Source organism: Phyllobates terribilis, unplaced genomic scaffold (assembly GCF_046119375.1).
Source record: "Phyllobates terribilis strain yellow unplaced genomic scaffold, ASM4611937v1 Scaffold_13__5_contigs__length_258822181, whole genome shotgun sequence".
Classification (NCBI taxonomy): Eukaryota; Metazoa; Chordata; class Amphibia; order Anura; family Dendrobatidae; genus Phyllobates; species Phyllobates terribilis.
In genome coordinates this window covers 137,194,009-137,219,903 of record NW_027362773.1, presented here as the reverse complement: position 1 = coordinate 137,219,903, position 25,895 = coordinate 137,194,009, and positions in this window count along the sequence as shown.

Below are 25,895 nucleotides of genomic sequence, written 5' to 3'. Positions count from 1 at the left end.
ACATGCTTGTCTATAAATTTCTTTCTAATCTCCTGAGACAACTCTTTCATTTGCTTCCTCTGGTCCATGTTGAGTGTGGTATACACCATGTCACCAAACAGCACAGTGAGTATCTGTAGCCCTATATACAGGCCCACTGACTGATTACAAGATTGTAGACAGATGTGATGCTAATTAGTGGACACAACTTGATTTAACATGTTCCTTTTGTAACATTATTTTCAGGGGTACCATCATTTCTGTCCAGGCCTATTTCATGAGTTTAATTAATTTAAAAATTCTGTGGAAGCAGGGTTGAAAAGCAATGTCTGACTTTCATTTGTTCATTTTCATAGATTTTTAATTTATTATTACTTTTGTCAGATTCAAGTTATTTATGTGACGATTGTGGGTTTTTCTTTCATTAAACAAGGGGTACCAACAATTTTGACCATATGTGTATATATACAAACATATGTGTGTATGTGTGTCAGTGTTATATACACTGCTCAAAAAAATAAAGGGAACACTAAAACAACAAAATATAACTCCAAGTAAATCAAACTTTTGTGAAATCAAACTGTCCACTTAGGAAGCACCACTGATTGACAATCAATTTCACATGCTGTTGTGCAAATGGAATAGAAAATAGATGGAAATTATTGGCAATTATCAAGACACACTCAATAAAAGAGTGTTTCTGCAGGTGGGGACCACAGACCACATGTCAATACCAATGCTTTCTTGCTGATGTTTTGGTCACTTTTGAATGCTGGTTGTGCTTTCACACTCATGGTAGCATGAGACGGACTATACAACCCAATGAAGTTGCTCAGGTAGTGCAGCTCATCCAGGATGGCACATCAATGCGAGCTGTGGCAAGAAGGTTTGCTGTGTCTGTCAGCGTAGTGTCCAGAGGCTGGAGGCGCTGCCATGAGACAGGCCAGTACACCAGGAGATGTGGAGGGGGCCGTAGGAGGGCCACAACCCAGCAACAGGACCACTACCTCCGTCTTTGTGCAAGGAGGAACAGGAGAAGCACTGCCAGAGCCCTGCAAAATGACCTCCAGCAGGCCACAAATGTGCATGTGTCTCACAAACAATTAGAAATAGTGTTGAGCGATACCTTAAGATATCGAAAAATATCGGATCGGATTGGATCGGACCGATACCCAAAAAATATCGGATATAGCCGATTCCGATACCGGAAACCAATGCAAGTCAATGGGACACAAATATCGGAATGAAAATAAACCCTTTCTTTCCTTGTAGGTTAATTGTACATGAAGGAAAGCAACTAAGAATAATGTAGAATGTATTGGGGGAGGTGGGGGAGACAATAAAGGCATAGAGGTTTAGCCCAATCAAATGGAATAGCAGGAATTAATATTTTTTTAAGACGTTCTGAGTTACAAAAATATTGACTATGTTAAGTTTTTTTAGATTTTGGCAGATATTTATGTTTCACTACTTCTATGCTCTTCACCTTCTTTTTTACTTCTCCCACACTTTCCTTCATCATCCTCAGCTTCAGCATCTTTTTCATCAACTTCTTCACCTTCTTCATATTCTTCTTCTTCACCTTCTTCGTATTATTCTTTTTTTTTTACATTCTTCATATTCTTCTTATTCAACTATTATTCTTCTTCATATTCTACTTCTTTATCTTCTTCATATTCTTCTTCTTCATCTTATTCTTATTTGTGACAGGCATTCCTGTAGTTGTTATCTATAAAAGTTTGAAGATTACACCTTTCGTTCTGCCTGTCACAAAAGATTTACAACAGGATTTGTCCGCGTTCAGTTTGGCCTGCAGCAGCAGGTCTTTTCTAGGGGCACCACGAGGAGGAACGGACTCACCCCCATACACTGCTTAGTCTTCTTCTGCTTATAATTTAGATAATATATTTTGCTCTGATTTTTAGTCTTATGCTTAATGTTCTTCCGCTTTTTGTTCTGCAGCTTCTTGTTCTTCTGCTTCTTGGTTTTCTGTCTCTTGTTCTTCTGTATCTTGGTGGTTGTCTTCATGTTCTTTGTCCTCTTGGTCATCTTCTTCAGGGTCATCTTCTTGGTTTTCTTCGGGGTGGTCTTCAGGGTCGTCTTCAGGGACGTCGTCTTCGGGGTCCTCATCTTTTTCGGGGTGGTCTTCAGGATCTTCATCTTCAGGGTCATCATCTTCGGGGTCCTTGTCTTCTTCGGGGTGGTCTTCAGGGTCCTCATCTTCAGGGTCCTCGTCTTCGGGGTCCTCGTCTTCTTTGGAGTGGTCTTCAGGGTCCTCGTCTTCAGGGTCGTCATCTTCGGGGTCCTCATCTTCTTTGGGGTGGTCTTCAGGGTCCTCGTCTTCGGGGTCCTCGTCTTCTTCGGAGTGGTCTTCAGGGTCCTCGTCTTCAGGGTCGTCATCTTCGGGGTCCTCGTCTTCTTCGGGGTGGTCTTCAGGGTCCTCATCTTCAGGGTCGTCGTCTTCGGGGTCCTCATCTTCTTCAGGGTGGTCTTCAGGGTCATCGTCTTCAGGGTCGTCGTCTTCGGGGTCCTCATCTTCTTCGGGGTGGTCTTCAGGGTCCTCGTCTTCAGGGTCGTCGTCTTCGGGGTCCTCGTCTTCTTCGGGGTGATCTTCAGGGTCCATGTCTTCAGGGTCATCGTCAGAGAGATCCAGAGTGATTACCAAGAACCATTTCAAAAAAGCTTGAACTTGGAAATGTAGCAGAAGGTACAAGAAGGCTGAGGAACTGCCGAGAACCAGCTGACGGTACTGGAACCCGGATGGGTAGCAGAAGGCACTAGAGCCAATGGAACTACGGAGGACCAGCTGACGGTACTGGAACCCAGTTACTAAGCAGGAGGTACCTGTGCCAGAAAGCACTACCAAGGACCAGCAGACGTTGGTGGAACTTGGATACCAAGAAGGAGGCACGTAAGCCAAAGCCACTGCCGAGAACCAGCTGACGGTACTGGAAACCGGATGGGTACAGAAGGTACAAGACCAAATGGAACTACCGAGAACCAGCTGACGGTAATGGAACCCAGATGGATAGCAGAAGGTACAAGAGCCAATGGAACTACCGAGGACCAGCTGACGGTACTGGAACTCGGTTACTAAGCAGCAGGTACCTGTGCCAGAAAGCACTACAAAGGACCAGCAGACGTTGGTGGATCTTGGATAACAAGAAGGAGGCACCAAAGCCAAAGGCACTGCCGAGAACCAGCTGACGGTACTCGACCTGGATGGGTAGCAGAAGGTACAAGAGCCAATGGAACTACCGAGGACCAGCTGACGGTACTGGAACTCGGTTGCTAAGCAGGAGGTACTTGTGCCAGAAAGCACTACCAAGGACCAGCAGACGTTGGTGGAACTTGGATACCGAGAGGGAGGCACCTAAGCCAAAGGCACTGCTGAGAACCAGCTGACGGTACTGGAACCCGGTTACTAAGCAGGAGGTACCTGTGCCAGAAAGCACTACCAAGGAAAAGCAGACGTTGGTGGAACTTGGATACAGAGAAGGAGGCACCTAAGCCAAAGGCACTGCCGATAACCAGCTGACGGTACTGGAACCCGGATGAGTAGCAGAAGGTACACTTGAAAAAAAAAGTTGCAAGGCCGTGAGCCAGCCTGAGTTACCGAAACCCACAGTCCTACAGGGGGTGCTTGTCCTATTGGCACTATGGAACCAGCCTTCATTACCAGATCCCGCAGTCCACATAGGAGTCACCTAAACTGCAGGCACCATAGAGTCGGCTAACCCGACTGCAACATGACAAGGCAACGTATTGGAGGCAAAGTGACGTTGACACTACCCAGAAACAGCTGGCATGCTGGAACCAGGCTGGGCAGGAGGGAGTACCCGTGCCAAAGAAACTGCCGGGAAACAGCTGATGGTACTGGAACCCGGATGGGTAGCAGAAGGTACAGGAGCCAATGGAACTACCGAGGACCAGCTGATGGTACTGGAACTCGTTTACTAAGCAGGAGGTACCTGTGCCAGAAAGCACTACCAAGGACCAGCAGACGTTGGTGGAACTTGGATACTAGAGATGAGCGTTGTTCGACTCGAGCTGTTCGCCAATCTCAAATTCGAGCTGTTTTGGGCGGTGTTCGAGCCGTTCGGCGAACACGAACGATTTGAGAAAAATTTGGCTGTTCGAGGTTATGTTCGATAACTGTTCGTGCACCAAAATCATAACTGGATTTTTTCTCAGTAATTATGAAAATTAATGTTAATACGCAGTTTGAGTGTACAGCAGGGCGGGGGGAGGGGCAGGGGATGGATCTCTGCAGGAATAATGAAGATCTCCATTTTATTTTCTCTTTCCCGCATTTACAGTGGGGAGGTGCAATCTGTCAGCCTATCAGCAGCGCACACATGGAGCGAAGTGCTTTTTTTCACACAAGCAAGGGCATGTGTCATTGGCAGTGTATGTCACATGTCCTTCCCCTATAAGACCAAGCCATTTTCCCCGTCGCCACCATTTTCTCACTGCTGCAGCTGCGTGTTAGACGGCACCGCTGTTGCTGTGTGCGCTATACCTTGTTAATTTCAAGCCAATTTTCGCACAAATCTACAGATAGCTTGGGAGTAGGGAATAGTTGTGATTGCAGTCCTTTTAAGGACTAGGTTACAGCATTTCCTACGACTTTTATCAGGCAGGTCTGTGCTCTGAAATAGATAGGTTGTGGGAGTAAAGACTAATTGTAATTGCAGTCCTTTTCAGGACTAGGTTACATCAGTTCCTATCAGTTTTTGCCAGGCAGGTCTGTGCCAGTGCTGTGCAAGTTTTTTTCACAGCATTTGGCTGAATCTAGCAAAGCTAATCCTTTTTGGCCTATTGCAGAGTGTGTTAGTCAGTGGAGTAGCCTATCTGTGTTGCAAGATATACCACCTGTGTATAGAATATATTTTTTTACTGCACCTAGTGAAGTAAAATCTTTTGGGTATAGCATCATTCTATTAGTCCATCTATACTGACCTCCATCAGGTTGCAAACTGAATATAATTTTTTTCTGCATCTAGCTCTGAAAAAATATTTGGGCTTCTAGCAGTGTGTGGGACTTGTTCTATTAGTCCATCTATACTGACCTCCATCAGGTTGCAAACTGAATATAACTGTTTTCTGCATCTAGCTCTGAAAAAAATATTTGGCCTTCTAGCAGTGTGTGGTGCTTGTTCTATTAGTCCATCTATACTGACCTCCATCAGGTTGCAAATTCAAAATAATTTTTTGTCTGCATCTAGCTCTGAAAAAATGTTTGGCCTTCTAGCAGTGTGTGGGACTTTCTCTATTAGTCCATCTATACTGACCTCCATCAGGTTGCCAATTAAAAATAATTTTTTGTCTGCATCTAGCTCTGAAAAAATATTTGGTCTTCTAGCAGTGTGTGGTACTTTCTCTATTAGTCCATCTATACTGACCTCCATCAGGTTGCAAACTGAATATATTTTTTTTTCTGCATCTACCTCGGAAAAAATATTTGGGCTTCTAGCTGTGTGTGGGACTTGTTCTATTAGTCCATCTATACTGACCTCCATCAGGTTGCAAATTCAAAATAATTTTTTGTCTGCATCTAGCTCTGAAAAAATATTTGACCTTCTAGTAGTGTGTGGGACTTTCTCTATTAGTCCATCTATACTGACCTCCATCAGGTTGCAAATTAAAAATAATTTTTATCTGCATCTAGCTCTGAAAAAATATTTGGCCTTCTAGCAGTGTGTGGGACTTTCTCTATTAGTCCATCTATACTGACCTCCATCAGGTTGCAAATTAAAAATAATTTTTTGTCTGCATCTAGCTCTGAAAAAATATTTGGCCTTCTAGCAGTGTGTGGGACTTTCTCTATTAGTCCATCTATACTGACCTCCATCAGGTTGCAAATTAAAAATAATTTTTTGTCTGCATCTAGCTCTGAAAAAGTATTTGGCCTTCTAGCAGTGTGTGGGACTTTCTCTATTAGTCCATCTATACTGACCTCCATCAGGTTGCAAATTAAAAATAATTTTTTGTCTGCATCAAGCTCTGAAAAAGTATTTGGCCTTCTAGCAGTGTGTGGGACTTTCTCTATTATTCCATCTATACTGACCTCCATCAGGTTGCAAATTCAAAATAATTTTTTGTCTGCATCTAGCTCTGAAAAAATATTTGGCCTTCTAGCAGTGTATGGGACTTTCTCTATTAGTCCATCTATACTGACCTTCATCAGGTTGCAAATTCAAAATAATTTTTATCTGCATCTAGCTCTGAAAAAATATTTGGCCTTCTAGCAGTATGTGGGACTTTCTCTATTAGTCCATCTATACTTACCTCCATCAGGTTGCAAATTAAAATTAATTTTTTGTCTGCATCTAGCTCTGAAAAAATATTTGGCCTTCTAGCAGTGTGTGGGACTTTCTCTATTAGTCCATCTATACTGACCTCCATCAAGTTGCAAATAAAAAATAATTTTTTGTCTGCATCTAGCTCTGAAAAAGTATTTGGCCTTCTAGCAGTGTGTGGGACTTTCTCTATTAGGCCATCTATAGTGACCTCCATCAGGTTGCAAACTGAATATATTTTTTTTCTGCATTTACCTCTGAAAAAATATTTGGGCTTCTAGCTGTGTGTGGGATTTGTTCTATTAGTCCACCTATACTGACCTCCATCAGGTTGCAAACTGAATATAATTTTTTGTCTGCATCTAGCTCTGAAAAAATATTTGGCCTTCTAGCATTGTGTGGGACTTTCTTTATTAGTCCATCTATACTGTACTCCATCAGGTTGCAAACTGAATATAATTTTTTTCTGCATCTAGCTCTGAAAAAATATTTGGCCTTCTAGCAGTGTGTGGGACTTTCTCTATTAGTCCATCTATACTGATCTCCATCAGGTTGCAAATTAAAAATAATTTTTTTTCTGCATCTAGCTCTGAAAAAATATTTGGCCTTCTAGCAGTGTGTGGGACTTTCTCTATTAGTCCATCTATACTGACCTCCATCAGGTTGCAAATTAAAAATAATTTTTTGTCTGCATCTAGCTCTGAAAAAATATTTGGCCTTCTAGCAGTGTGTGGGACTTTCTCTATTAGTCCATCTATACTGACCTCCACCAGGTTGCAAATTAAAAATATTTTTTATCTGCATCTAGCTCTGAAAAAATATTTGGCCTTCTAGCAGTGTGTGGGACTTTCTCTATTACTCCATCTATACTGACCTCCATCTGGTTGCAAATTCAAAAAAATTTTTTGTCTGCATCTAGCTCTGAAAAAATATTTGGCCTTCTAGCAGTGTGTGGGACTTTCTCTATTAGTCCATCTATACTGACCTCCATCAGGTTTCAAATTAAAAATAATTTTTAGTCTGCATCTAGCTCTGAAAAATTATTTGGCCTTCTAGCAGTGTGTGGGACTTTATCTATTAGGCCATCTATACTGACCTCCATCAGGTTGCAAACTGAATATATTTTTTTTCTGCATCTACCTCTGAAAAAATATTTGGGCTTCCAGCTGCGTGTGGGACTTGTTCTATTAGTCCATCTATACTGACCTCCATCAGGTTGCAAACTGAATATAATTTTTTTCTGCATCTACCTCTGAAAAAATATTTGGTCTTCTAGCAGTGTGTGGGACTTTCTTTATTAGTCCATCTATACTGACCTCCATCAGGTTGCAAACTGAATATATTTTTTTTCTCCATCAACCTCTGAAAAAATATTTGGCCTTCTAGCAGTGTGTGGGACTTGTTCTATTAGTCCCTCTATACTGACCTCCATCAGGTTGCAAATTCAAAATAATTTTTTGTCTGCATCTAGCTCTGAAAAAATATTTGGCCTTCTAGCAGTGTGTGGGACTTTCTCTATTAGTCCATCTATACTGACCTCCATCAGGTTGCATATTAAAAATAATTTTTATCTGCATCTAGCTCTGAAAAAATATTTGGCCTTCTAGCAGTGTGTGGGACTTTCTCTATTAGTCCATCTATACTGACCTCCATCAGGTTGCAAATTGAATATAATTTTTTTCTGCATCTAACCCAGCCAATAGTTTTGGCCTAATACCACAGTTTGGCCACTCAGCTCTGCTCGGTTCCCATCCATTGTTTTTTTGTGCAAACAACTCCAGAGTTGTGAATTAGTTAACCACCAAAATGAGTGGAAAAAGACCTGCTGCTGGTGGAAAGGGCAATAGGCGTGTTGGGAAGGGGAAAAAAGGTTGTGTCCGAGGGGTAGGTGTTAAAGCAACAGTAACATCTGCAGAAGAAAGACCATCTTCCAGCCAAACTAAAATGTCTACTTCTTTTAGCGGACAATGTGATAAGATCCCTTTCTTACGGCCACGCCAATCGCTACAAATTCCAGATGAGGCACAAAAACAGCAGGTGCTTCAACGGATATCAAGTGTTCCTTTAAGTGGGCTCTCCTCCACATCAACTTCAACATCACAAATACTCCAGTCCTCAAAGGTGTCACCCCAATCGCACTTGCTTCCTCACAGCTCCCAAATCTCCAGCTGCCCGTCTGAGTATGAGGTAGAACAGATGGTTGAGTCTGCAGAGCTGTTTACTCATACTATAGCCTGGGAATCAGAGGTCGACTCCAGCGCTTCTGTGAATCCAGACGAGGAAATGATCTGCACTGATGCCCAGAATCTTTATGAGTCGGATCCAGGACCAGACGCAGAAGGTTCTGACCATAATGTAGACCCTCATTCCCAAACTGTAACTCCTGTTGGTGGAGACAATGAGGAAGACGATGGTGAGACTCAAATACCTGATTGGAGCGACAACTTTAGTTTTTTGTCAGTGCAGAAACAGGTTGGCTCTGAGGACGACGGGTGTGATAACGCACAGGGTGATGATGATGAGGTTGGAGATCCCACTTACTGTCAACCCACAGTCAGCCAGTCGATTAGGTCAGCAGAGGAGGTGGAGGAGGATGCTAGTGATGACGAGGTCAGGTTGCGCCTTCCTGGACAGAGACGTAGTACTGGAAGCACGTCAACAACTGCATCCTCAAACACAACTCTGCCTCTCACCACAAGTCGTGGTGGCTCTTCAGGTCGCATGGGTGCTAAGCCTTGCATAGCCTGGGCATTTTTTCAGATCTATAAAGATGACCCAACTCGTGTTATCTGTAACATTTGTCAGCAAAGGCTAAGTAGAGGCCAAAAAATACATAGTTTGAGTACTTCATGCATGATCCGGCACATGGACATGAAGCATAAGTTGCAGTGGGAAGCTCACTGTGCTACAATGCGGCCTAGCCGGCCGGGCCAACCACGGTCTTCCATATCTTGTGCATCCGTGGCCTCTTCATCCTCTGTGACTGGGGGGACAGCAGTCACACCTGTTTTGGGGCGCAGACCTGCCACCTCTTTACCCGCAACAGCCAGCGTGATTGGCAGGTCATCATTTTCTTTGGAGGTGGTAACACCAGCTGGTGTTGAGCGCTGTCCGACATCGATAGCACCACCTTTGGATCAAGGCAACCTAACATGTCCGCCTGCATCTTCCTCACAGACCGGCAGTTTGCCGGGGACACCCTTATCAACCCCGTCTAAGCACAATAGCCAGCCCTCGGTCCCTCAGATGTGGACAAGTAAAAGACCATTTCCTCCTAGCCATGAGAAAGCTAAGAGGTTGAATTTCACCATCTGCAATCTCTTGGCTACAGAAATGCTGCCTTTCCGCCTGGTGGACACAGAGGATTTTCGAGACCTTATGTCCATCGCAGTGCCCCAGTACCAGATGCCCAGTCGGCACTACTTCTCAAAGAAAGGTGTGCCTGCGCTCCACCAGCATGTCGCACACAACATCACCGCTTCTCTGAGAAACTCTGTGTGTGACAGGGTGCATTTCACCACAGACACTTGGACGAGTAGGCATGGACAGGGGCGTTACATGTTGCTGACTGGGCACTGGGTAACTATGGTGACAGCAGGACAAGTGGCTGCTGTCCACGTCTTGCCGTCCCCACGAGTTGTGCGTCAATCCTCTTTATGTCAAAGTTCCTCCACTGCTTCTGCCTCCTCAACCTTCTCTCGGTCTTCCACCTGCACCCAAAGCCTGTCTGGTCATGCCACAAGCTTTCTAACTGCTAAAATGCGATGTGCCTACCCGGTGGAATTCAACTCTGCACATGTTGCAGCGACTGTGGCAGCACCGACAAGCCCTGGTGCAATACGTTCTGACGTATAGCCTGGGCCAACGAGATCCAGAGGTGGGGCAAATCACGCTGGAGGAGTGGTCTCAGATCAGGGACCTATGCACCCTTCTGCACAGTTTTGAAATGGCGACGAAGATGCTTAGTGCTGACGATGCCATTATCAGCATGACTATTCTGGTGATTTACATGCTGGAGCACATGTTAAACAGAATTCGGAGTCAGGTGGTGGCACAAGAGGAGGTGGAGGCAGTAGAGGAGGAGGAGTTGTATGCGGAAGGGCTAACATCTGCAAGGTCCAGACGGTCGGCAGCACCAAGGTGGCAGGCATGTGAGGGTGGGGGAGATGGTTTTACCAGGGCGCATGGTAGCAGCCAAACTAGTGAGGAAGGTGCAGGAGCCCAGGAAGAAGTGGAGGACGAACTGATGGAAGACTCATCAGATGAGGGAGACCTTGATCACATTTCTGTTGTGCGAGGTTGGGGGTAGAGGGCAGAAGAAGGAAGCATGATTGTTACCTCGCCACCAACACAACAGGGACTTGGTGCTCCTGGATGCGCAACACACATGAGTGCCTTCTTGTTGCACTACCTGCAACATGACCATCGAATTGTGAGAATTAGAAATAATCCTGACAACTGGGTTGCCACACTGTTAGATCCCCGGTACAAAAGTAAATTTGCAGAAATTATTCCTGCCATAGAAAGGGATGCACGCATGCAGGAGTATCAGCAGAGACTGCTGCAGAATCAAACATGTGCTTTTCCACAAAACACCAGTGGTGCACGTAGTGAATCTCACAGTTCCAACTTGCCAACCGTGGGACCGTCGAGTGTTCAGCACTCAAACCGTAACAGAACCACAGTATCTGCTGGTAACATCAATTTTGCTTAATCATTTCACCACTTTTTTAGCCCATCCTTTGCAAGGCCACAGGAGACAAGAAGTCTGACACATAGTCAACGCCTAGAGACAATGGTACAGGAGTATCTCCAAGTAAACATTGAAGCCATGACTGTGTCACTGGACCCTTGCTCTTTTTGGGCTTCCAATCTGGATAAATGGCCGGAGCTAGTCACTTATGCCTTGGAGATCTTGTCATGCCTCGCAGCCAGCGTTCTGTCTGAACGTGTGTTCAGCGCTGCTGGTGGTGTGCTGACAGATAAGCGCACGCGGCTCTCCACTGATAATGTAGACAGACTCACGTTCATAAAGATGAACAAATCATGGATCCGAAATGACTTTTCTACCCCTGTGTCATCCTGGGGAGAGTAAAAGCTTGATGATTGGTTAAAATCACCTCACCAACCGTTTTAAGCTTTCAAATTACTAATCATGTTTATCTGTATCTTGGCTGGAAAATAATTTGGGCTTTGTAGCAGTGTGCAGCACTGATTCTATTAGGCCATCTATAATAAGCTCCACCAGATTTAAAATTACTAATCATGTTTATCTGTATCTTGGCTGGAAAATAATTTGGGCTTTGTAGCAGTGTGAAGTACTGATTCTATTAGGCCATCTATACTAAGCTCCACCAGATTTAAAATTACTAATCATGTTTATCTGTACCTTGGCTGGAAAATAATTTGGGCTTTGTAGCAGTGTGCAGCACTGATTCTATTAGGCCATCTATACTAAGCTCCACCAGATTTAAAATTAATAATAATTTTTAGCTGCATCTAGCCCGGAAAATAATTTTGGGGCTCCGAGATGCGCAAGACACATAAGTGCCTTCTTGCTGCACTACCTGCAACATGACCCTCATATTGTCAGAATTTGAAGTAATCCTGACTACTGGGTTGCCACACTCTTAGATCCCCCAAACTTTTCGATCAACCTTTTCATTTTAATAAAGACCAAAAAAATGGTCATTTTTGAAATTATAAGCATTAGCAGGTTATTAGAAACTGAAATCAAACAGTTTTCAACTCAAAACTTTATTCTAGGTGATGTTACATTTTCACATAGGACCCCTTGTTCAAAGGAGCTTCTGAACTCTCTCGTCCATTGAATTTGTCAGGTTTTGGATGGTTTCTGCTTCAATTGTTTTGCATGAGGACAGAATACCCTCCCAGAGCTGTTGCTTAGATGTGAACCGCCTCCCGCCATCATAGACACTCCTTTTGATGATGCTCCAGAGATTCTGAATGGGGTAGAGGTCAGGGGAGAATGGGGGTCACACCATAAGTTTGTCCCCTTTTATGCCCATATCAGCCAGAGATGCAGATTAGAGATGAGCGTTGTTCTACTCGAACTGTTCGCCAATCCCAAATTCGAGCTGTTTTGGGCGGTGTTCGAGCCGTTCGGCGAACACGAACAATTTGAGAAAAATTCGGCTGTTCGAGGTTATGTTCGATAACTGTTCGTGCACCAAAATCATGACTGGATTTTTTCTCAGTAATGATGAAAATTAATGTTAATACGCAGTTTGAGTGTACAGCGGGGTGGGGGGAGGGGCAGGGGATGGATCTCTGCAGGAACAATGAAGATATCCATTTTTTTTTTCTCTTTCCCGCATTTACAGTGGGGAGGTGCAATCTGTCAGCCTATCAGCAGCGCACACACGGAGCGAAGTGCTTTTTTTCACACAAGCAAGGGCATGTGTCATTGGCAGTGTATGTCACATGTCCTTGCCCTATAAGGCCAAGCCATTTTCCCCATCGCCACCATTTTCTCATTGCTGCAGCTGCGTGTTAGACGGCACCGCTGTTGCTGTGTGCGCTATACCTTGTTAATTTCAAGCCAATTTTCGCACAAATCTACAGATAGCTTGGGAGTAGGGAATAGTTGTGATTGCAGTCCTTTTAAGGACTAGGTTACAGCATTTCCTACGACTTTTATCAGGCAGGTCTGTGCTCTTAAATAGATAGATTGTGGGAGTAAAGACTAATTGTAATTGGAGTCCTTTTCAGGACTAGGTTACATCAGTTCCTATCAGTTTTTGCCAGGCAGGTCTGTGCCAGTGCTGTGCAAGTTTTTTTCACAGCATTTGGCTGAATCTAGCAAAGCTAATCCTTTTTGGCCTATTGCAGAGTGTGTTAGTCAGTGGAGTAGCCTATCTGTGTTGGAAGATATACCACCTGTGTATAGAATACCAATTTTTTTACTGCACCTAGTGAAGTAAAATCTTTTGGGCATAGCATCATTCTATTAGTCCATCTATACTGACCTCCATCAGGTTGCAAATTGAATATAATTTTTTTCTGCATCTAGCTCTGAAAAAATATTGGGCTTCTAGCTGTGTGTGGGACTTGTTCTATTAATCCATCTATACAGACCTCCATCAGGTTGCAAACTGAATATATTTTTTTCTGCATCTACCTCTGAAAAAATATTGGGCTTCTAGCTGTGTGTGGGACTTGTTGTATTAGTCCATCTATACTGACCTCCATCAGGTTGCAAACTGAATATATTTTTTTCTGCATCTACCTCTGAAAAAATATTGGGCTTCTAGCTGTGTGTGGGACTTGTTGTATTAGTCCATCTATACAGACCTCCATCAGGTTGCAAACTGAATATATTTTTTTCTGCATCTACCTCTGAAAAAATATTGGGCTTCTAGCTGTGTGTGGGACTTGTTGTATTAGTCCATCTATACTGACCTACATCAGGTTGCAAACTAAATATATTTTTTTCTGCATCTACCTCTGAAAAAATATTGGGCTTCTAGCTGTGTGTGGGACTTGTTCTATTAATCCATCTATACAGACCTCCATCAGGTTGCAAACTGAATATATTTTTTTCTGCATCTACCCCTGAAAAAATATTGGGCTTCTAGCTGTGTGTGGGACTTGTTGTATTAGTCCATCTATACTGACCTCCATCAGGTTGCAAACTGAATATATTTTTTTCTGCATCTACCTCTGAAAAAATATTGGGCTTCTAGCTGTGTGTGGGACTTGTTCTATTAATCCATCTATACAGACCTCCATCAGGTTGCAAACTGAATATATTTTTTTCTGCATCTACCTCTGAAAAAATATTGGGCTTCTAGCTGTGTGTGGGACTTGTTGTATTAGTCCATCTATACTGACCTCCATCAGGTTGCAAACTGAATATATTTTTTTCTGCATCTACCTCTGAAAAAATATTGGGCTTCTAGCTGTGTGTGGGACTTGTTCTATTAATCCATCTATACAGACCTTCATCAGGTTGCAAACTGAATATATTTTTTTCTGCATCTACCTCTGAAAAAATATTGGGCTTCTAGCTGTGTGTGGGACTTGTTGTATTAGTCCATCTATACTGACCTCCATCAGGTTGCAAACTGAATATATTTTTTTCTGCATCTACCTCTGAAAAAATATTGGGCTTCTAGCTGTGTGTGGGACTTGTTCTATTAATCCATCTATAAAGACCTCCATCAGGTTGCAAACTGAATATATTTTTTTCTGCATCTACCTCTGAAAAAATATTGGGCTTCTAGCTGTGTGTGGGACTTGTTGTATTAGTCCATCTATACTGACCTCCATCAGGTTGCAAACTGAATATATTTTTTTCTGCATCTACCTCTGAAAAAATATTGGGCTTCTAGCTGTGTGTGGGACTTGTTCTATTAATCCATCTATACAGACCTCCATCAGGTTGCAAACTGAATATATTTTTTTCTGCATCTACCTCTGAAAAAATATTTGGCCTTCTAGCAGTGTGTGGGACTTTCTCTATTAGTCCATCTATACTGACCTCCATCAGGTTGCAAATTAAAAATAATTTTAATCTGCATCTAGCTCTGAAAAAATATTTGGCCTTCTAGCAGTGTGTGGGACTTTCTCTATTAGTCCATCTATACTGACCTCCATCAGGTTGCAAATTAAAAATAATTTTTATCTGCATCTACCTCTGAAAAAATATTTGGCCTTCTAGCAGTGTGTGGGACTTTCTCTATTAGTCCATCTATACTGACCTCCATCAGGTTGCAAATTAAAAATAATTTTTATCTGCATCTAGCTCTGAAAAAATATTTGGCCTTCTAGCAGTGTGTGGGACTTTCTCTATTAGTCCATCTATGCTGACCTCCATCAGGTTGCAAATTAAAAATAATTTTTATCTGCATCTAGCTCTGAAAAAATATTTGGCCTTCTAGCAGTGTGTGGGACTTTCTCTCTTAGTCCATCTATACTGACCTCCATCAGGTTGCAAATTGAATATAATTTTTTTCTGCATCTAACCCAGCCAATAGTTTTGGCCTAATACCACAGTTTGGCCACTCAGCTCTGCTCGGTTCCCATCCATTGTTTTTTTGTGCAAACAACTCCAGAGTTGTTAATTAGTTAACCACCAAAATGATTGGAAAAAGGCCTGCTGCTGGTGGAAAGGGGAATAGGCGTGTTGGGAAGGGGAAAAAAGGTTGTGTCCGTGGGGTAGGTGTTAAAGCAACAGTAACATCTGCAGAAGAAAGACCATCTTCCAGCCAAACTAAAATGTCTACTTCTTTTAGCGGACAATGTGATAAGATCCCTTTCTTACGGCCACGCCAATCGCTACAAATTCCAGATAAGGCACAAAAACAGCAGGTGCTTCAACGGATATCAAGTGCTCCTTTAAGTGGGCTCTCCTCCACATCAACTTCAACATCACAAATACTCCAGTCCTCAAAGGTGTCACCCCAATCGCACTTGCTTCCTCACAGCTCCCAAATCTCCATCTGCCCGTCTGAGTATAAGGTAGAACAGATGGTTGGGTCTGCAGAGCTGTTTACTCATACTATAGCCTGGGAATCAGAGGTCGACTCCAGCGCTTCTGTGAATCCAGACGAGGAAATGATCTGCACTGATGCCCAGAATCTTTATGAGTCGGATCCAGGACCAGACGCAGAAGGTTCTGACCATAATGTAGACCCTCATTCCCAAACTGTAACTCCTGTTGGTGGAGACAATGAGGAAGACGATGATAAGACTCAAATACCTGATTGGAGCGAAAACTTTAGTTTTTTGTCAGGGCAGGAACAGGTTGGCTCTGAGGACGACGAGTGTGATAACGCACAGGGTGATGATGATGAGGTTGGAGATCCCACTTACTGTCAACCCACAGTCAGCCAAGAGATGAGGTCAGCAGAGGAGGTGGAGGAAGATGCTAGTGACGACGAGGTCAGGTTGCGCCTTCCTGGACAGAGACGTAGTACTGGAAGCACGTCAACAACTGCATACTCAAACACAACTCTGCCTCTCACCACAAGTCGTGGTGGCTCTTCAGGTCGCATGGGTGCTAAGCCTTGCATAGCCTGGGCATTTTTTCAGATCGATAAAGATGACCCAACTCGTGTTATCTGTAACATTTGTCAGCAAAAGCTAAGTAGAGGCCAAAAAATACATAGTTTGAGTACTTCATGCATGAACCGGCACATGGACATGAAGCATAAGTTGCAGTGGGAAGCTCAGTGTGCTACAATGCGGCCTAGCCGGCCGGGCCAACCACCGTCTGCCATATCTTGTGCATCCGCGGCCTCTTCATTCTCTGTGACTGGGGGGACAGCAGTCACACCTGTTTTGGGGCGCAGACCTGCCACCTCTTTACCCGCAACAGCCAGCGTGATTGGCAGGTCATCATTTTCTTTGGAGGTGGTAACACCAGCTGGTGTTGAGCGCTGTCCGACATCGATAGCACCACCTTTGGATCAAGGCAACCTAACATGTCCGCCTGCATCTTCCTCACAGACCGGCAGTTTGCCGGGGACACCCTTATTAACCCCGTCTAAGCACAATAGCCAGCCCTCGGTCCCTCAGATGTGGACAAGTAAAAGACCATTTCCTCCTAGCCATGAGAAAGCTAAGAGGTTGAATTTCACCATCTGCAAGTTCTTGGCTACAGAAATGCTGCCTTTCCGCCTGGTGGACACAGAGGATTTTCGAGACCTTATGTCCGTCGCAGTGCCCCAGTACCAGATGCCCAGTCGGCACTACTTCTCAAAGAAAGGTGTGCCTGCGCTCCACCAGCATGTCGCACACAACATCACCGCTTCTTTGAGAAACTCTGTGTGTGACAGGGTGCATTTCACCACAGACACTTGGACGAGTAGGCATGGACAGGGGCGTTACATGTCGCTGACTGGGCACTGGGTAACTATGGTGACAGCAGGACAAGGGGCTGCTGTCCAAGTCTTGCCGTCCCCACGAGTTGTGCGTCAATCCTCTTTATGTCAAAGTTCCTCCACTGCTTCTGCCTCCTCAACCTTCTCTCGGTCTTCCACCTGCACCCAAAGCCTGTCTGGTCATGCCACAAGCTTTCTAACTGCGCAGAAGGGATCCTGCACACCTCCTTACTATGCTGGCAGTAGGGCTCAACGTCATCAGGCGGTTTTTACATTGAAATGTCTGGGAAATGTGAGTCACACAGCTGAGGAGTTGTGGTCAGGTCTGGAGAACCAATTTCATGAATGGTTGTCTCCACTGGACCTGAAACCAGGGAAGGCCATGTGCGACAATGCTGCAAACCTGGGTGCGGCCCTTCGCCGGGGCAATGTCACACACGTGCCTTGTATGGCTCACGTGTTGAACCTGGTTGTCCAGCAATTTTTAGCCCACTATCCCAGACTAGATGGCCTTCTGCAGAGGGCACGGTCGCTGTGTGCTCACTTTCGCCGTTCGCATCCCGCAGCTCAGCGACTTACATCTCTACAGAAGTCGTTGGGCCTGCCACTTCACCGGCTAAAATGCGATGTGCCTACCCGGTGGAATTCAACTCTGCACATGTTGCAGCGACTGTGGCAGCACCGACAAGCCCTGGTGCAATACGTTCTGACGTATAGCCTGGGCCAACGAGATCCAGAGGTGGGGCAAATCACGCTTTAGGAGTGGTCTCAGATCAGGGACCTATGCACCCTTCTGCACAGTTTTGAAATGGCGACGAAGATGTTTAGTGCTGACGATGCCATTATCAGCATGACTATTCCGGTGATGTACATGCTGGAGCACATGTTAAACAGAATTCGGAGTCAGGTGGTGGCACAAGAGGAGGTGGAGGAAGTAGAGGAGGAGGAGTTGTATGCGGAAGGGCTAACATCTGCAAGGTCCAGACGGTCGGCAGCACCAAGGCGGCAGGCATGTGAGGGTGGGGGAGATGGTTTTACCAGGGCGCATGGTAGCAGCCAAACTAGTGAGGAAGGTGCAGGAGCCCAGGAAGAAGTGGAGGACGAACTGATGGAAGACTCATCAGATGAGGGAGACCTTGATCACATTTCTGTTGTGCGAGGTTGGGGGGAGAGGACAGAGGAAGGAAGCATGATTGTTACCTCGCCACCAACACAACAGGGACTTGGTGCTCCTGGATGCGCAACACACATGAGTGCCTTCTTGCTGCACTACCTGCAACATGACCCTCGAATTGTGAGAATTAGAAATAATCCTGACTACTGGGTTGCCACACTGTTAGATCCCCAGTACAAAAGTAAATTTGCAGAAATTATTCCTGCCATAGAAAGGGATGCACGCATGCAGGAGTATCAGCAGAGACTGTTGCAGAATCTTACATGTGCTTTTCCACAAAATACCAGTGGTGCACGTAGTGAATCTCACAGTTCCAACTTGCCAACCGTGGGACCGTCAAGTGTTCAGCACTCAAACCGTAACAGAACCACAGTATCTGCTGGTAACATCAATTTTGCGGAATCATTTCACCACTTTTTTAGCCCATCCTTTGCAAGGCCACAGGAGACAAGAAGTCTGACACATAGTCAACGCCTAGAGACGATGGTACAGGAGTATCTCCAAGTAAACATTGAAGCCACGACTGTGTCACTGGACCCTTGCTCTTTTTGGGCTTCCAATCTGGATAAATGGCCGGAGCTAGCCACTTACGCCTTGGAGATCTTGTCATGCCCCGCAGCCAGCGTTCTGTCTGAACGTGTGTTCACCGCTGCTGGTGGTGTGCTGACAGATAAGCGCACACGGCTCTCCACTGATAATGTAGACAGACTCACGTTCATAAAGATGAACAAATCATGGATCCGAAACGACTTTTCTACCCCTGTGTCATCCTGGGGAGAGTAAAAGCTTGATGATTGGTTAAAATCACCCTACCAACCGTTTTAAGCTTTCAAATTACTAATCATATTTATCTGTATCTTGGCTGGAAAATAATTTGGGCTTTGTAGCAGTGTGCAGCACTGATTCTATTAGGCCATCTATAATAAGCTCCACCAGATTTAATATTACTAATCATGTTTATCTGTATCTTGACTGGAAAATAATTTGGGCTTTGTAGCAGTGTGCAGCACTGATCCTATTAGGCCATCTATACTAAAGCTTCACCAGATTTAAAATTAATAATCATTTTTAGCTGCATCTAGCCCGGAAAATAATTTTGGGGCTCCGAGATGCGCAAGACAAATAAGTGCCTTCTTGCTGCACTACCTGCAGCATGACCCTCATATTGTCAGAATTCGAAGTAATCATGACTACTGGGTTGCCACACTCTTAGATCCCCCAAACTTTTCGATCAACCTTTTCATTTTAATAAAGACCAAAAAAATGGTCATTTTTGAAATTATAAGCATTAGCAGGTTGTTAGAAACTGAAATCAAACAGTTTTCAACTCAAAACTTTATTCTAGGTGATGTTACATTTTCACATAGGACCCCTTGTTCGAAAGGAGCTTCTGAACTCTCTCGTCCATTGAATTTGTCAGGTTTTGGATGGTTTCTGCTTCAATTGTTTTGCATGAGGACAGAATACCCTCCCAGAGCTGTTGCTTAGATGTGAACTGCCTCCCGCCATCATAGACACTCCTTTTAATGATGCTCCAAAGGTTCTGAATGGGGTACAGGTCAGGGGAGCATGGGGGTCACACCATAAGTTTGTCCCCTTTTATGCCCATATCAGCCAGAGATGCAGATGTTTTATGTGCAGCATGAGATGGTGCATTATCATGCAGAAAAATGATCTTGCTGTGAAATACACGGTTCTTCTTCTTGAACCATGGCAGGAAGTGCTGTTTGAGAAAATCCACATACATTATGGAGTTCATCTTTAGCGCCTTCAGGGATCCTAAAATGGCCGACAATCTCTCTCCCCATGATTCCAGCCCAAAACATTACTCCACCTCCTCCTTGTTGGCGCTGTAGCCGTGTTTGCGTGGGGTGTCCATCAACCAGCCATCCTCCACTCCATCCATCTGGACCATTGAGCGCTGCACGGCACTCATCCGTGAACAAAACAGTTTTGAAATCAGTCTTCATGTAATGTTTGGCCCACTGGAGCCGTTTCTGCTTGTGTGAAGTGGATGGAGGAGGTCGACAGGATGGCGTATGCACAGCTGCAAACCTCTGAAGGACCCTGCATCTTGTTGTTCGGGGGACGTTGGAGGCACAAGCAGCTTCAAAAACTTGTCTGCTGCTATGACAAGGCTTTTTTGCCGCTGCTCTTTCAACCTGACGTAATTGCCTGTAGGAAAGAGTCCTCAATTTGCCCTTATCAGCACGCACACGTGTGTACTGTGAATCAGCTACATACTTCTTGATTGCCAAGACACTTCATCCTGATCATCGCACAATGTTGATTGTAGTCATGCCTTGACCTAAACACTCCACAATTTGTTGCTTCTCAGCAGCCGACACATCCTTTTTCTTTCCCATTTTGGCAGAAAATGTAGGCTGCTTAATAATGTGGGACAGCCTTCTTAAGTAGTCTTGCCTTTCATTGGACACACCTGCCAAACTAATTAGCACAGGTGTCTGCAATTGCTTACAGTGATATAAAGAGCCCTGACACACATCACCATCAATGAGTTTAACTGACAAACAAACAAATTCTTCCCTTATCACTCCTAAACACTTTTTGCATAATAATTTGGAACACAGTGTACATGTGCTTTTCCACAAAACACCAGTGGTTCACGTAGTGAATATTACAGTTCTAACTTGCCAACCGTGGTCTGTATGCAGTTGTACAATAAAGGGCCCACAATTAAGATAACATAGATGGGAGAGGTCTCTATGAATAGGAATTCCTCAGTATTTGAAACCCTGTGAGGGCCAGGCAAAAGGAAAGTTGGACTGGATGGAATCCTGTACGGATTTGGGGAGGGAGACATCGAGGGCCTCAGACTTCGCTGCATTGATTTTAAAATTTGACCATGTAACAAAGTGATCTATTTCAGCCATAACAGCATGGATGGATATATGTGATTGAGTGATATATACTAGGACATCATCAGCAAATAGATAGCACTTGTACTCGGTGCCTCCCACATCAATCCACCTAATATTGGGGTTATGGCGAATTGATGAGAGGAGGAGCTCCGTCACTAGGATGTATAAGAGAGGGGACAGAGGACATCCCTGCCTTGTCCCATTGGTGATTGTGAAAGGTGATGAAAATGTTCTGATGCACCCCCTGGGCCTTGGGACACCCGGAGCCGGACCCTTTTTGGTGGATGCTGGTGGTTGTAGTCTCCGTGGTGGCGACCCGGTTCCGTGGCTCAGGGCGGTCAAGCCAGTGACGGAACTATTTATGTGGTTTTGATGTTTAAATGTCCAACTACGCCACCCGTGGATTGCGGTCAGAGTGAACCGCCGCTGCAGGGCAGACCGCTGAGGCTGGTGTTGTGGGTGCAGCAGAGCGTAGCATAATTCCCCACGGGAGGAGTATAGCCTCAGGGCAGTGTATGCGGAGGATAGGGATGATGGTGCAGGGCAGCAGCAGTAACGACACGGAGTCAGTGATGCAGTCCAGGGCCTTTACTCACAGTTCTTATTATCCAGACCACGTCTGCAGGTAACGGCTGCCCACTTCGTACTGTGCTCACCAGATGAGGGGCTCAGACAACTCCCAGATAACTTTGGAGCGCTTCACAGGACCCCCTTTGTGTGTCCTTTTTCTGGCCTTTCTTACCAACCCTTCTGTCCGGCTGCCTCGGGCCTCCTCTTGGTAAACTTGGCGCCAGTTTCCCTGACCCTATGTGGTGCCTTCCTAGCGGGTGTAGCGAGGGGCTGCGCAACATAAAATGTCACAGCCTCCGGTTTCTAGCTGAGGGTCATTTCCTGCCTCCACTAGGTTCGGGGACCGATCTCCCCCTTTGGCCTGACCCCTCCACGCAGGTGGATTCGGACGTGTGGTGGCGACTCGCCCGTCTGCACCCCTGGGATCCCTTCTTTCCTCGTTCCTGGAGCCTTCTCCGCTCCTCTTCCTTCCTTCTCCCTCTTCCAGGCCTGGGCCTCTGTTACTAGGCCCGCCTCCGGAGCAGAGCTCATGCAGAGCCCCTGCTCCCTTTCACTTCTGCTCAGACTTCTCTGCACTGAACTAAGATGGTGCCCACCTTTTATATTCCCTTCTCAATGCACCCAGGAACTGCTTCTTCCCTGCTCCTGCACTACAGGGTTCCCCTTCCTCAGTGTTCCCTCCCCCCACTCCAGCCAGGGACAGGGACTGTCGTGCCCATCTCAGGGGCATATTGGTCGCCCTGCCCCACGGCAATGTGGTGTAATGCATGCAGGTGTCGGGTCCTGATCCACACTCCATCCTTACCTGAGAGTGAGATATCACACCTCTGGGTGAGGTGCAATACCTCTGTAGCAACCGAGCCCTCAGGGTGCTACAGTTCCATTTATCTTCAGCCTAGGTGACGTATTGCGATACAGGACCGTGATTTTGGCTATAAAAGGGTCCCCTAGACCCCTACCCCAAGCTTTTTAAGAGAATCATATATGGCGTGCCAGGAGACTCTATGGAATGCTTTCTCAGCATCCAACGAGAGTATCTAATTACAAATTTTTAACTGCATCTAGCCCAGGAAATACTGTGTGCCTAGTAGCAGTGTCTGCTAGTCAGCGGATTATCCCGGCTATTAAGCAAGCTACATCACCTGTAGTTTGGACACTTATTTTTTTCAAAGGAAATGCTTCGGGACCACAGGATACTCAGTGAAGAGCATCAGGAGGCACCCCAAGGCATAGGGGCTGGGACTGGCAGTAGGATGCCTTGCGGTGGACAGCTGAGCTCGATCCTTATAAAAGCTTTTTAACTGCAGCAGCTTTAGTGGACGCTACTGGAGCTGGAATTACGCGGCTGCTGGCATGAGACTTGCCCTCCAATAGATCCTTGTAAATGGATTTAAAGTGTATTCATTCAAATTAGAGAGACAATTTAAATTAAAAAGCTTAGAGCTGCATCCACCACAGGGGGGCTCGCTCGACCCACCAGCGGACAGGCACCAGTATTGGGAGAGGGGGGCTGGCCGTCAGGGTTCACCGCGGCTCTGGCACAAACCCGGCGACACGGAGGTGGCACGGACAGGAGCGGACTGGCCGTGTCGGCTTCTCACTTTTTGGATTTTAGAAGGGCATGACATGCCTATATCTGTGTCTCCCCCTCCTTTTACTTCTCCACCTCTTTTCTTTTCGCATGACTATATGTACTTGTCACTTTTCCATGTGTTAGTTGTGTCTTCTGAGCAGTTTGTCTGCTTTTGGACACCTTTGAAGGTGTTTTCTATGTGTTTCTATGTGTTTTTGTTTGCCTGCCATTGGTTTTAACGGTGTTCGAAGGTGTTCGACGAACAGTTCGACGAACAGTTCGGCGAACACACAGGTGTTCGACGAACCGAACCCGAACACTACGGGAGTGGCTCAACACTATTGTATACCAGAAAGGAGTCACCTAAGCCAAAGGCACTGCCGAGAACCAGCTGGAACCCGGATGGGTAGCAGAAGGTACAAATGAAAAAAAAAGTTGCAAGGCCGTGAGCCGGCCTGAGTTACCGAAACCCACAGTCCTACAGGGGGTGCTTGTCCTCTTGGCACTATGGACCCAACCTTCATTGCCAGATGTCGCAGCCCACATAGGAGTCACCTAAACTGCAGGCACCATAGAGTCGGCTAACCCGACCGCAACACGACAGGACAATAAATTGGAGGCAAAGTGAAGTTGACACTACCCGGAAACAGCTGGCGTGCTTTAACCAGGCTGGGCAGGAGGGAGTACCCGTGCCAAAGACACTGCCGGGAAACAGCTGGCGGGGCTGTAACCCAGGGTAAATACTGAAAAAAGAGTGGAGCCAGAGGTGTAATTGGAGCAAGTTTTAAATCTGTAGTAGTAGTGAGAATGTGGACAGAGCAGGAGAATTTGCCGGACACACAGCAGGGGATCAGCTGATGTTACTGAACCCCAATAACACGGCAGCAAGTGTTGACTGTGTAGACGGCACTTCTGAGCGGCAACTAGCAGTGTTGGAGCTCAAGGATAATACTGAAAACAGAGAGGAGCCAGAGGTGTAATTAGAGCAAGTTTTAAATCTGTAGTACAGTGGATGTGGACAGAGCAGGAGAATTTGCCGGACACACAGCTGGGGATCAGCTGACGTTACTGAACCCTAATAACACTGGAGCAAGTGTTGACTGTGCAGACGGCACTTCTGAGCAGCAACTGGCTGTGTTGGAGCCCAGGGTAAATAGTGAAAACAGAGAGAAGCCAGAGGCCTAATTGGAGCACGTTTAAAATCAGTAGTAGTGTGAATGAGGACAGAGCAGGAGAAATTGCCGGGCACACAGCTGGGGATCAGCTGACGTTATTGAATCCCAATAACATGGCAGCAAGTGTTGACTGTGCAGATGGCACTTCTGAGCGGCAACTGGCGGTGTTGGAGCCCAGGGTAAATAGTGAAAACAGAGAGGAGCCTGAGGCCTAATTGGAGCAAGTTTAAAATCAGTAGTAGTGTGAATGTGGACAGAGCAGGAGAAATTGTCAGGCTGACAGCAGAGGATCAGCTGACGTTACTGAACCCCAATAACACTGGAGCAAGTCTTGACTGTGCAGACAGCACTTCTGAGCAGCAACTGGCGGTGTTGGAGCCCAGGGTAAACAGTGAAAACAGAGAGGAGCCAGAGGCCTAATTGGAGCACGTTTAAAATCAGTAGTAGTGTGAATGTGGACAGAGCAGGAGAAATTGCCGGGCACACAGCAGGGGATCAGCTGACGTTACTGAACCCCAATAACACGGCAGCAAGTGTTGACTGTGCAGACGGCACTTCTGAGCAGCAACTGGCGGTGTTGGAGCCCAGGGTAAAGAGTGAAAACAGAGAGGAGCCAGAGGCCTAATTGGAGCACGTTTAAAATCAGTAGTAGTGTGAATGTGGAGAGAGCAGGAGAAATTGCCGGACACACAGCAGGGGAACAGCTGACGTTACTGAACCCCAATAACACTGGAGCAAGTGTTGACTGTGCAGATGGCACTTCTGAGCTGCAACTGGCGGTGTTGGAGCCCAGTGATTACAGTTCAGGTGGTAGAAACATGAACACAACAGGAGACCTGGATACTGTTGCCAACCAATAATTTAATCTGGAAGAGGACTGGCAAATTCATGCGAGATCCAGGCCTTGTTCATTTTCAGAAAAGTAAGCCGGTCAACGTTATCGGAGGATAGTCGGATGCGACGGCCTGTTAGTACACCACCTGCGGCACTAAAGACGCGTTCCGATTATACACTAGCAGCAGGGCAAGCCAGCACCTCCAATGCATACTGGCTAAGCTCTGGCCATGTATCCAGCTTAGAGACCCAAAACTTGAAAGGGGAAGAGCCGTCTGGGAGTACACTGACAGGGCAAGACATGTAGTCTGTCACCATCTGACGGAAACGTTGCCTCCTGCTGACTGGAACCGTCTGTGATGGTGTAGACATTTGTGGCGGGGACACAAAACTTTGCCACATTTGGGCCATACTGGTCTTGCCTTGTGCTGAGGCCATGCTTCTGCTCCCTCTTTGTGCAGAGCTTCCTCCACTGCCTCAACGCACTGAGATGCTTTGGAAAGCACTAGCAGCACTGCTCTCGGGTGGAATGGAGAACATGATGGAATGCACCAGTGCG